The sequence below is a fragment of the Pelodiscus sinensis genome, chromosome 1, assembly GCF_052426305.1.
Source record: "Pelodiscus sinensis isolate ZL-2025 chromosome 1, ASM5242630v1, whole genome shotgun sequence".
Classification (NCBI taxonomy): domain Eukaryota; kingdom Metazoa; phylum Chordata; order Testudines; family Trionychidae; genus Pelodiscus; species Pelodiscus sinensis.
Genome location: NC_143052.1, coordinates 314,544,897 through 314,558,239, shown reverse-complemented (window position 1 = coordinate 314,558,239; position 13,343 = coordinate 314,544,897).

The following is a 13,343-nucleotide window of genomic DNA, read 5'->3' as shown; positions in this document are numbered from 1 at the left end:
CTTGTATGTCTACACTGCATCTCTTTAGCACAAAAGCCTATGCAAACAAAGTGCAGATTAGCATATTTCCCTGCTTCATTTGCATAATTAATCAGGGGACATTTTTGCACAAGAGGCTTTTGCACAAAAAGTAGCCCTCTACACAGCTCCTTTTTGGGCAAAAACACCCTCTTTCACAAGAGCCATTCTTCTCAACTTTTTCAGAAAGAATAGCTCTTGCGCAAGAGGGTGTTTTTGTGCAAAAAGGAGCTGTGTAGATGGCTCTTTTTTGCACAAAGACTCTTGCGCAAAAATGGCCTCTAATGAATTATGCAAATGAAGCATGACAATATGCTAATCGGTGCTTCAGTTGCATAGGCTTTTGTGAAAGAGGGGTGCCCTGTAGTTGTAGTGAGAGAGGAACTAAAGTATGTGCATGTGTGCGTATACACACACATTCTCCCCCTTTCAGACTTCTTGGAAGCCTAAAATAAAACTGTAATCCAAAATAGTCCCCCTTGCGTTGGACTACAGTGGAAAGAAGCTCTGTTGTATTTGTGTTTGTCTCTAATGAGGCAAAAAAAGCCGGAAAAAAGCGGCGGACATTTTTATTTAAATGCCGCGGGGGATATTTAAATCCCCCACGGATTTCCCTATTATGATCTCTGAAATTACCATGCCCCTTTCGGAAAAGGGGCCAGTGTAGACGTAGCCTAGGAGAAGACACAATGGGCTTAAACTGCAGCAAGGAAAGTTTAGGTTAGACATTAGGAAAACTTCCTAACTGTCAGGGTGGTTAAACACTGGAATAAATTGCCTAGGGAGGTTGTGGAATCTCCATCTCTGGAGATATTTAAGAGCAGCCAACTTTCTTTATCTTCCTTTCATATGATTCAGGTGCAAAAACCACAGGGGCAGAGGGATGTTAGTTTTCTTAACCTCAGTCAACACATTTGCTTGCTGACCAATCTCAGCTTTCCAACATTACCTTGGTGCCATTAATGCACATTGCAGCACACTTCTGGCTTGATATCTAGTCTACATGTGTTGATTGACTGCAGAGGATGTGACTACATAAGTGTAAGTGCCGTGCGAGAGAAATCACTTAAAACTACATGCTTTGTAATACCTGCCCGTGTGAAAGTTTCTATTTAAGCATTCTAGTGCAAATTCTGAAAATCCAGAGGAAATTTAGTGATGCTAATAAGGTTTGTCCAGATTTAACTAAGCTCTGAATCTGGCCACTTCTATATGTGGAAAGATTATGGAGTCCCTTAAAGTTTTTTGACCTCAAATCTGATGAGCTCTGATGAATCAGTCTTTAAAAAGGATTATTTAGTATAAAATAAAGGAGCTAGAATTATCCTATGTGGAAAAAAATCCCAGATGCTTCTACGGAAGAGTAAGGAGCCATACTCAGTTATGGTGGATTTCAGTGAGCAGCAGGCCTCATTTGCGCTCCATGGAATGCTACAGCAAGCAATGGATGAATTTCTTTCATAGGGTACTTCAGCCAAATATCAGCGTACTGTTGCATTTTGGGTGCACAGCTTAGTGACAATGGAGCTAAGCTGCAGCACAAGGAGAAATAGCCCTCCTCCCAGCAGTATCCGGCACTGTGACTGCGTAAGAGGTATCTGTTGTATTTCACCATGGAACTACTCACATGCATAAAGTTAAGCGTGTATTTAACTGCAGAAGAGGGACCCTAGGGCCCCATTTTATTCTGACTGAAGCTAATACAAAGATGCCTGTGGCTGAGCTGTGCTTTGGCACAGCTGAAAATGGGTGATACTTAAAAGACAGATGTAAGCCACGTTGTGCTCTGTCATTCTGAGGAAATGTCATTCAGGGAAATGATCTTGTTCCTCATACAAATCAGAAAAATTCCAAGGACAATGAAGCCCATGACTAGCCCACACTAATTAGAGCAGCATCTAGGATTCTCTTACAGGGGCAAGGGCCAAAGCTGAACCAGAGAATCAGGGAGCCACAACCAGCTCACTAGCACCCCTCACTCTGCTGTACTTAATGGAAACTGAGGGCAGTAGAAAGCCTGGCCCCAAATTGGGAAATTTCAACCTCGGAGATGAAAGTTATTGAAAGCGATAGCATGTTAGACTAAGAGCTGTTCTGTAATATTTATTTTGTAATATTTATTTTCCACACAATGAAGCATCTTAATACTATATAAAAAAAGCTCATGACCTTGCCATCTAAAGCTTCATACCTAGGATCTTTATGCTGGTAAGTAATCATTCTATGAGAAACAATGCTTGTTGAATAGTCCCACTGACTGAGCAGGGAATTTTAGTGCTGTAGGCAAAAGTGCCTATCAGCATTTCCCCATTGCACTAGGAACTATGTATAATTTCTGATACAATACATCCTATATTTTGTCATTCAGTGTTTTTAATCTTCTTCAGATATGTGAAAAAGTGAAGTAGAATCTAGTGATTCACTGTTGAATATTCACTGGTCATTGTGTTGGATGAGAGAACTGAGACAAGTTCTGAATACATGTATTTTAGGCAACACTTGACCCTGTCCTTAATGAAGAGTTCAAGAGTGACTCAAGTGTATTGGCTGATGCTCAGAAGAAAGAATTACCATAAAAAGTCATGAAATCATGAGAAACGTTTCTGTTAGCCCACTTGTGAACTTTATTATACTGTACATCTGTTATTACAAGACTTTTGATAGCTAAGACGTTCAATCCTTTTTGCTATGCTGTCTGAGTATTCAGTCTGACAAATATATTTTTCATATCTGCATTTATTAAATTCACCAGGAAAAGCTACAGTTCACATTTTTATTTATGAAAAATTGACCATTTATGAAGATTATATTCAGAGTCTGCTCCTACATTCTGAGCCTGCTGGAAGTTTTACACGGAGCCAAATTGTCATTCACCTTCCAATCTCGCCTTTATACCCATCAAATGGCAAATTTTCTGTCCTTCCACTTTTATTGCTGGAGATGACGAAGATTACAAATGCAGAGTCATAAGAGGGAGATTAGATGTAGAGCTGATTACAGTAATCTCACAACATTGTAAGTGTTCTACATGAATAATATTTTTGTGTCCCTCAGTTTGGTCTTCATTCCATCTTTGGGCCTGGTAAGTGGTAAGTTAGGACCCCGTACGATTAAGTAATGGTAGAGTAGACTCATTGAATGCTTATGATCTTTCCTGAAATGAGGCTCGTCCATTTTATAGGCCTGCTCCAAAGTTCACTGAAGTAAACAGAAAAACTTCCATTGTCTTCAGTAAGCTTTGGAGCAGGTCTTATACACACTAGGTGCCAAATGAAGCTGCACTACTTCAGACGCAGCACTGATGCACCGTACCCCTTTAAAGGGTGCAGCCTCTTTGCCCTGTACTGTAGGCTTTATTTGCTGGTACATGCAGGGAGGAGGGAAGCATGAGTTCACTTTCTCCCTATCCCACCTCTGCTGAATTTTTCCCTGAGGTTTGTGGGGAAATCATCTTTGCATTAGCCCTTGCACTTCCCTCAGCATAGAGGCTGCCATTCTGTGTGGCCCTTTCCATGGCCATTTGAGAGTAGACAGGGTCTTACTGTCTCTTGCACGGCCTCATAAGAGGAGGGCAAAAACTAGCTTTAAACTAGATGCTGAATGGTTTTGTAGTAAAATATAGTAAAAACTATGTGTGCTTCTTCCCCCTTCCATTACTTAAGCTTGAAACAGCACATATCTAATTGCGCATGTTTTAGAAGCTGTAGTAAAAAGGGGAACTAGCTGTTTAGACCCATTTCTCAAGGACTGGATTACACGTATTACTTGAGTTAGGGAAATTTGCTAATTGCTATTGCTTAAGTAAGCTGTACTGGTGGTTGTTACTGAGTGGAATAGAGTTGAAATATGCTAACCAATAACGCTGCAACACGAAGCTAAGGTAACAAATCAAGACATGCCAAGTTGGATAAGAAAGTTAAAGAAAGTATAAAAAAGGATGCTTAGCCAACGCCCAGGGTCAGCTTTGCTTTGAGCAATAGCTCCTTGGCTGACCATTGCTTGCAAACAATAAAATGGAGTTGGACCCAGCCTGAAAGTGTAACTCTCTTCTGTGGGCAAATTAGACTGGCCTCCAGGGGACGAACCTTGCAATTTATGCAACAAATTGGCGACCCAGATGGGACACCCCTTGGACTACTCCGGAGTCGGACGACAAGATTCGCCGTAGGTGACCGCGAAGTGCGCACCGGACTGTTTGAGTCCGTCACGGCACCGAAAGCGTGAGTCGGGACATCCGGAAAGTTAAAGGAGTCTCTATTGAATGAGTCACACGAGGCTGTCAGGTCCGAAGAAAAGAGGAAGGCGCCGGGGTATAGACGGAGTGAGTATACCTATTCCTGTGTTCTTGTAGATATTGATCTGTAAGTTTGCACTCAGCACAGAGGTCTGAGTATTTGTTTGTCCCCCGGGGGCGTTGCGTTCAGCACATAGGTCTGAACATTGGAAAGAACACAATATTGTGGAATTGGGTCGCACCCAAATGGTAAAAACCTCTGTAAGCCCCAGAAGGAACACCACGAACCCGTGGGTTGCGTGGGGAAGTTATGAGGAGTTAGGAAAACTCCAGTGGATTGCTTTTGTTTTTAGTAGGAGTACTCTTGTTCTTTGTTTTAATGACTTGTTGGAAACCTAAATTGTGAAACCACAGGTTTGTGTGTAAGAATGACTGTCGCTGACCAGGTCTGAGACTTAAGCTGACTCCAGCCGCCCCAAGAATCCTGCAAGGGGAAACCCGATGACCAGGATTTCTTGATTGCAAGGGGGGTCAGCCGAACCTCGTGACCCAGCGAGTCTCCAAGCCCCCTGTTTGTCTATATTTGTTGCTGTCTGATAGACCTGTCTTAAGTGTCACGGTTCCACAAGGGCACACCGGTGTCTCTAGTGAGGCAGCCAAGCGCTGGACCCTCTCTGAGTTCGGACGCTAAAAGCTGGTGTGGTGTCATTCTATCGACATGCGGAGCCGTGGTAAAAGCGTGTTGACTGTGTGTGTGTGTGTGTGTGTAATAAATATATAGACATGAGTCCAGGTCGCTCCCGGGTAGAAAACTCCGTAACCCCATTGGGATGCATGTTGCGCAATTTCAGTAAATTTAAGGGTGATTTTGGGATTAAAATGACAAAGGATTATTTAATCAAGTTCTGTCAGCTAGAGTGGCCAACCTTTGGGATAGGCTGGCTAGATACAGAGTCTTTTAATGTAAATCTAGTTGCCTCTGTGCATAGTATTGTTACTCGAGGTAGGCACTGAGATTAGTTCCCATATATTAATTGTTGGTTGAATCACATGCAGAGGCGACCTGCGTGGCTGCTGAAGTGTAGTATAGGAGCTTGTAGAGTTATGATAGCAAAAACTAAGGCCACGGGAGGCAAGAGAGCGTGCCCCAAGGTTTTAAATGATTCTAGTAGTGAAGTTGATCTGACTCAGGGCAGGCGTAGAAAAACTCCCATGGTGGAGCAACATGAGGAGGGGAAGGAAGAAGGCGAAGCAAGCTACCTGTATGTAAACCCCTCCTCACGAAGATTAGAGATAATATGCTGGAGCATGCCTTTGTTGTTTCATCTGCATGCCCAGTTGCCTAACTAGGGTGAGATATGCTAACTAAGCTGCAGGCTGAAATTTTCTTCCGTGGTGATCGGATTGTAGTGCAGCTGCCAGTGAAACGGGGCTCTTCCCCCTTTAACACCCCGGTTTTAGGAGTACGCAAAGCAGATGGCACCTCGTATAGATTAGTGCGGGACCTGAAGGCTGTAAATAAGAAGGTTCTTGTGGATCACCCTATCGTCCCAAATCCACACACCATTGTAACACAAGTTCTGGCAGATGCAAAGGTGTTCTCAGTGTTAGATTTAAAAGATGCTTTCTTCTCTATCCTTTTGCATAAAGACAGTTAGAAACTATTTGCCTTTGAGTGGGAGGACCCACATACCCATGACAAAACTCAGTTGTTGTAGACTGTGTTGCCCCAGGGTTTTGTATCAGCTCCCCCATGTCTTTGAGATCGCATTGCAGAAAGACTTAGAAAACGGCAATGGAGTCCCTGTTGGATGCCCTAGGAAAAAAGGAGATATAAAGTCTCACAAGAAAAAGCCCCAGCCAAAGGTCACCTTCTTAGGCTATGAGATTAAAAAGAGAGTGCAAGCTTTGAGCAAGGATCGAATCCAAGCAACTTCAGGAAATTCTCAAGCCCTTCTTAGCAAATAGATAACGACAGCCTCTCTGGCTGGAATCGCAGGCAACCCAAGGATGTTTCACAACACATGAGTAGGGGCCGTCCAGAAAAAAAAAAAAAAAAAAAAAAAAAAAGTTAAAACCTTTCCCTCACACGCCGTTATAATTAGTTCGAGGGCGTGGGGGAAGGTAACTTAAAAGCCACCCTAATGTCAACCGGTAGACATTGGATGTAAAGATGTAATCACTAAAAGCTAAATCTGCCCTAACAAGGAGACACATTCTGCAACATAAATCTCCTTACAGAGCATGAGCAAGTGATCCACCCCAGAGTCAGCAGCATAGATCAACTGCTGCAGCCTGGACGTTATACAAACCTTATACTGAAAAGAATTAGGAGGTGTGGGGGCTAATTGGAAAGCCCACTCTCCTTACCAAATTAATGCTAGACAAATCTGTGTAATTAAGAAAAGTCATTTAGCAGGATCAAGACAGATCATAAGATAAAAAAAAAAAGCCCGGTCTGCAATACAAGAGGGAAACTGAGCCATGCCACTGTTGGGGAGGGCTAGCAACTCTAAGGTAATTCAAGGGAGTGGAAGGTCACGAGTACCGATGAAGCGCTCTTGTTCTCAGAAAGTTGCAGCTCACTCGTACATGAAAGTGGTAAGGAACTAGCTGTAACTGGTTCCCCTAACAGATCTTAGGCAGTATTTTAAGTTATAATAGGCCACCCCGATGGGGGAGAAATGTTTTCTTGTCTTTCAGATCATCAGAAAGCGCTGGTGCCAGTTGAAGAAAAACAACAACAACAAAATACCATGGTTCTGTGTCATGACATAATGAGTTTGTGTTCTGTCCAAGTTTGTCTTGTGTGTCTTAATTGTAATACGTATTGCAAATGTTGTGAGTAGAAAATTATTTAGGCTGGGAGAATGTTAACAATGTCTCCACAGGTGAACAAAAAGAACTGGAAAGAAGCAAAGAGTGCATCACGTGAACAGAAGGATGGGAGACGGGTACTAGCCCCTTCCCACCAGTCTGGTTTGGTTTTGCTTTAATGAATGGCCATTGCTAACTTGCCCTCATTTGGATATCATCAACCAGGACTTTAAGGACAAAATAGAGCCTCCCAATTGTGCATCATGCCCCGAACAGGCCCCTGTCCCAGAACCAGGACAACTGTCACTGATCTTTACCTTGATGATGTTCCACACTGGTACAGACCAGCTGTGTGCTAGACTGGCTAATCAAATTGGCAAATGCCTGAGTAGGCAATGACAAAGCTTAGCAGATACCATCGCAGATTGGTTTGAGCCTGGAAACTCTGTCAGCAACACTTATGTCATAGCCCAGAAATTGTATAAGAATCCAGGCTTGTAAATGCAGTAATATCCAGTGCCCGTGAAGGCCTACACACCAGCCAAGCTAATCAATTGATCCTAAATAGTTTGAAGGATCTGTCCAGCTCTGTGTCTACTTCACTAGACCTAACCTGATGTTTGGACTGGAGATTATCTCCCCTGTGCCTACCCATGGGAGTGGGGAAAGAAAGAATCCATGAGGACCCAAAGGCCCACCTGGACAGGGCATAATACAACCATTTGTTTTTGGCCTCTCTGGGGATTCCTCACTCAGATCAGATCAGAATAATAACCTCCCTGCCTGTACCAAAGCAGGGGCATATAGATAAAATAAGAAGCATTGTTTATTCTAAAGGTGTGGGAGCCTCCCTATACCCAGGGATTGTTGCACCCACTTTGATAAGGAAATTTTATGTATCTGCCCATTTAATATCATGACGAATCTGCCTAGGTTTGATGTGGTTGTCTCAGAGAAACAAATGAACATCGAGCTGGTCCAAATGAACGGTACCTACTGGTGTTTGACTACCCAGACTGATCACTCCATCCTGCCCCTCTATATATCCGTCTGTGTGCATAACAGTCCCTCATCAAGCAGCCTGACCGTCAATAGAATGTGGCTCTATCGCACTTTGGTAGTGGAGATAACCTCACATGAGATGCTGAGTGGCACGGCGGAAGTAAGTACCAGAGGAGGGTTTACTGGCCCTGCAGGCAAAGATCAAGAAGTTGGTGGCCAATGCCCAAAGATATATCGGGGCTGGCCGTCTGAGGTACGCACAGATGGGGAAACACCGTGGACCATGCCAAACACCTATCTCTGCAGCACTCAACCAGGCAGTAGAGGTCAAACCTATAATCATGGGCAGCGCCAGTAAGGCGACGAAATATCTTGGGAATGGATTTGAATAGTGTTTGCCAAATTATGTGAGGAGTTTTGATTTTAACATTTATAATAATGTTGGTGCTGCACCGGCACTTCCAGAGTAAATTAAAACCCCTTAAATTGTTGTATTTAACCTAGTAGATTAAGAAGAACCCCAAAGTCAAGAGAAAAGTACTATAGGAGTAAACTGAGGCAGTCCATGGTATCTTGCTGAGGACTGACAAACTCAAATCATTAAGTCAGCCTGAGAAGCATATGCTACAGCAGTTACTGTGACCCTGGTTCCCCTGGCAACTACATGCCAAAAAGGCCTCACTTTGATAAGGCCGGTATCAAACAACCGCGCGGGATTGTTTTTACGGTTTGCTTCATTCCTAGGAAATAACCTTGGTTCTAAAAGAGCTAGCTGGCTTTTGGCTCAGAGAATACTCTTATGTCCATCAGAGAAAGACCACTCTAGAAAGACCTTTACCAAGTTTTGCTAACCACCAACACCGCTGTGAAGTACCAAGAACTGACTGTTGGCCAAGGCTTCTCACTGCAAAAAGATCCTTCCATCTCAAAATGATCCTACCCCAACTGCTGATAAGCCTCTCTCTTCTGGTCCTGCTTTCCCACCTGTTGGATACCAGAAGAACCAAAATAAAATATTACAGGGTGATGTGCTAGTAACCTCTCCCCTGCATGCAAAGAAAAAGAGGAAAACTCAGCTTCTAGGACACCACCAAAGCCCAAAGATTTCTGACTACAAAAAGACTAAAACTGAAAATTAGTAAGAAGAACATGAACACGAATCTTATTGTGCTATGTTGGTACACATTCCTGTTTAGTTCTGTTTTGTTATGATAATGTTATGCTTATTGCCTTGTCTAGCACCATGTCTTATAGCTCTTGTACAGCGGACTATGCAGTCAGTTGTAAAACGTGAAATGTACATTACCAGAATCTAGCAATGGCTGAAACAGATTAAGTATAATTCGAAGAAAGCATCTTGAGGAGGGAATTGTAGTAAAATATAGTAAAAACTATGTGTGCTTCTTCCCCCTTCCATTACTTAAGCTTGAAACAGCACATATCTAATTGCGCATGTTTTAGAAGCTGTAGTAAAAAGGGGAACTAGCTGTTTAGACCCATTTCTCAAGGACTGGATTACACGTATTACTTGAGTTAGGGAAATTTGCTAATTGCTATTGCTTAAGTAAGCTGTACTGGTGGTTGTTACTGAGTGGAATAGAGTTGAAATATGCTAACCAATAACGCTGCAACACGAAGCTAAGGTAACAAATCAAGACATGCCAAGTTGGATAAGAAAGTTAAAGAAAGTATAAAAAAGGATGCTTAGCCAACGCCCAGGGTCAGCTTTGCTTTGAGCAATAGCTCCTTGGCTGACCATTGCTTGCAAACAATAAAATGGAGTTGGACCCAGCCTGAAAGTGTAACTCTCTTCTGTGGGCAAATTAGACTGGCCTCCAGGGGACGAACCTTGCAATTTATGCAACAGTTTCCAGAATGGGTTCCTTGTGAAAGGCACAATGTGAAGCCAAATCCCAGAAGGACTGCTAGTGGGTCCTTCTCCCCCAGCATTTCCACACAAAGTCCTAGGTGACAGCTGAAGAACTTGCTCCACAGCCCCCGGGGACAAAGTACATGTGGTCCTCTCGTTGACCAGGAGAGTGCATTCTCTGGCTGTGAAAACTGAAGAGGAAGGGCTCACCTCTGCACCACCAGGAGAGATCCACTTGTCTGGTTAGTACGCAGGCATGGACAGAGAGGCAGTTACATACAGGTGATTGTAAGACACTTCCTCCAACCTGTACCCCAGACCTGATGAGGACAGAGGCTGCTATTGGCTCTATTAGTGCTTCATTCTGGGCTGCCTGCCCTTACGCCTGCCTGTGTGCTCTGAATAGCTCTGAGGTGCTGTGGAGGACGGTTGCCAGTCTGCTACTTGAATGACCTGAGTTTCCATGTTAAAGGGGGAAAATTTGATTCCTGCAGTTGGGATTTGTGTAGTGATAGTTTAGGAAAGGAGTGGTAGTACTTTCTACCTGACCACGCCTTTTACACCTGTCAGGTTAGTTAGAAAAACCCTGGTGCAGGAACTTTACTTTAACACCTACGGTAGGCTCAAATGTCCCATATTTAAAGGCAGGCGCTGGCAATATTTGAAACAGAGGCTGAAGTACTGTTTAACACAAGAGTCCTGTTTAAAGTGACTCATTTTCAGAACTTCCTCCATAGGCTGAAATGAAGAACTTATTCTGTTAATTTTTTTACTCACTTTTGCTTTTGTGCTCTCTAACTATTCTTAACCAAGTTTAGTTCAGCAGAGGCAACCCCCACAAGATTTCCCATGCATTAACTTCACACTGGGTGCCACTTATTCATTACTCTGTTTGTTTTTCTAATCCTTATCACAGTATGCAAAATGTTTCTTTCTTTTTTTTAGGAGAAAATGTTTAGTTGGCTTATGGGTTTTTTGTTGTTTGTGATTATTGCATCTGTCACAAGCAGCTCAGTCAAATAAATGAGTTTGCATTTCTTGCTGCAAGTGGGGAGAAGTCTGTGATCAGACTTATTTCTTGCAAGAGTGAATTCCATAGGTTAACTTCAGCTTCTATGTAAACTGTCTCCCTTTGTTGCAAACATCTCCACTATTATAACCCCAGTGCATAGGATTCTTCCCTTTTTAACAGGTTTTTAAGCTTCCTTTTGGCTACGTCTACACTATTCGTTTTTTGCAGAAGTGGAAATGCAAATGAAGTGGGCATTAGCAAATCTTACGCTCTCATTTGCATATGCGGAAGAGGTTTTTATGGAAAAAATGCAGTGTAAATGGGGCCATTTTTTGGAAAAAAAAAAAACCTTTTGCGCAAGAACCCTTATTCCTATTCACTGTGGGGTTTTTTGGTTTTTTTTCAAAAACCTCTTCCACAAAAAGGATCGGAAGAGAATGTGCAAATGAGAGTGCAAGATTTACTAATGAGCACTTCACTTGCATTTCCTTTTCTGCAAAAAACGAACAGTGTAGAAGTAGCCTTTGGAAGCTCATGACTTTCAAGAACCCACATAGATTTTATGGAACTGAACAAAATCTATGTTTAAAATAAATGACGTGGGAGGGGTCATTTTTTCAGTATGGTGAATCTACCTAAGAAGTCTGAGCATGTGGTTAAATCATTGTTCCTGGCCTTCCGGGTTTGATGCCTGGGTTTGCTACAAAGTTCCTGTGTGACCTAGACTAAGTTACTTAAATGACTCTGCCTCAGTTCCTCATTTGTAAAATAGGGATCAGATTGCTTCTTTCTCCCTCACTTCCGCTGATCTATTTAGATTGAAAGTACCTCAGGCGAGGTGTAGTTTCCATACTTGCACAATTCCTATTTGAATGAGTCTCTGATCTTATCTGGGGTCTCTAGGCATTACTGGGATGCTGTTGTTAATAATAAAAGTTTTTCATGTCGGTTTTATGCCAATTATGAGTACATATATTATTTCCTAATTGCCATCCATACAAATTCTATCCTGGAATAGGAACTCAGGTTATGTTCTTTCTAGTTTGTTCATTGTCTCCAGTAATAAAGACTTTGCAGGTCTGATGATAACTCTGCTACACTTATTCAATACCATTGTTTTCAATATGTGTGTTCAGTTACACCCACAGAAGCTCATTGTCTTTATTGGAGCTGGGAAGGAAAAGCTAAGCACATGCACAGGAAACTTAATTAACTGCTCCATTAGAAGTGGATGAGCCAGGGCAGCCACATTAGACTCTCCCATATCTGCATTGGTTTTGCAGTGGTAACTGGTGTTAAAGATGGTAAAAATGTATTTTGGGAAGTAAGGAAGTGAATATTGCTTTGACTGGACAGATTGACAGAACAGATGAGTGTGGAGGCACTTTTAAATCGTTTGTCTACATTTAAACTATAGTGGCACCACTGCAGGAGACCCGTTGTAGCAGGTAAGTGTAGATACTACTTATGCCAACCAAAGGGATTACCGTGCCAAAGTAGGTGATCCGCCCTCCCATGAGGCAGTAGCTAGTTCTGTCACCTCACTCCACTCAGAAGTGTGGATTCTTCACACCTCTGTCTGAAGAAGTTAAACTGATCTAATATTCTAGTGTAAACCACCTCATAGTAATGTTGGGGGAAAAAAATTAACTTAACACTGACTTTCACTGTACACCAAAGGATTCTCAGGGAGGGAAAGGACTGCTGCTTTCAGACAGCTGTCTTCTCAAACTCACATTCTTTCAGCAGATATGCCCATTTCTAGCTATCTAACAATTAGAAATACAGTAGAACCTCAGAGTTACAAACACCAGAATTACAAACTTACCAGTCAAACCCCAGACCTCATTTGGAACTGAAACTGACCAATCAGGCAGCAAAAGGGACAAACCCCCCCCCCAAAAAACCACCCCCCCCCCCCAAAAAAAATACAGTCTAGTGCCATGAAAAATGTTTAGGACTAAAACAATAAAGGGGGAAAATTTAAGAAAATGAGAAGGCAAGGAAATTGTTTCTGTGCTTGTTCATGTGCATTAAGATGATTAAAAGCAGCATTTTTCTTCTGTCTAGTAAATTTTCAAAGTTACACTGGTCTGTGCTCAGTTGTACATTTTGGAAAGAACAACCATATTGTTTTGTTCAGTAGTACGAATATTTCAGTTATAATCTCCATTCCCAGACCCACAGAAAAGCCAGCTGGGAACTACACACAAGAGAGAAGCAAAAAAAAAAAAAAAAAAAAATGAAGATGGGAACCCTGAGCCTTGGGGCCAGATCAAGGCAAGACCCTGATCTACATAGACATCTAATCTCTTTATTTCATGGTGACAGACCCATACCAGCGTTATATAAGATTTTTTTTTCTGGAAAGCAATTTTTGTTGTATTAAA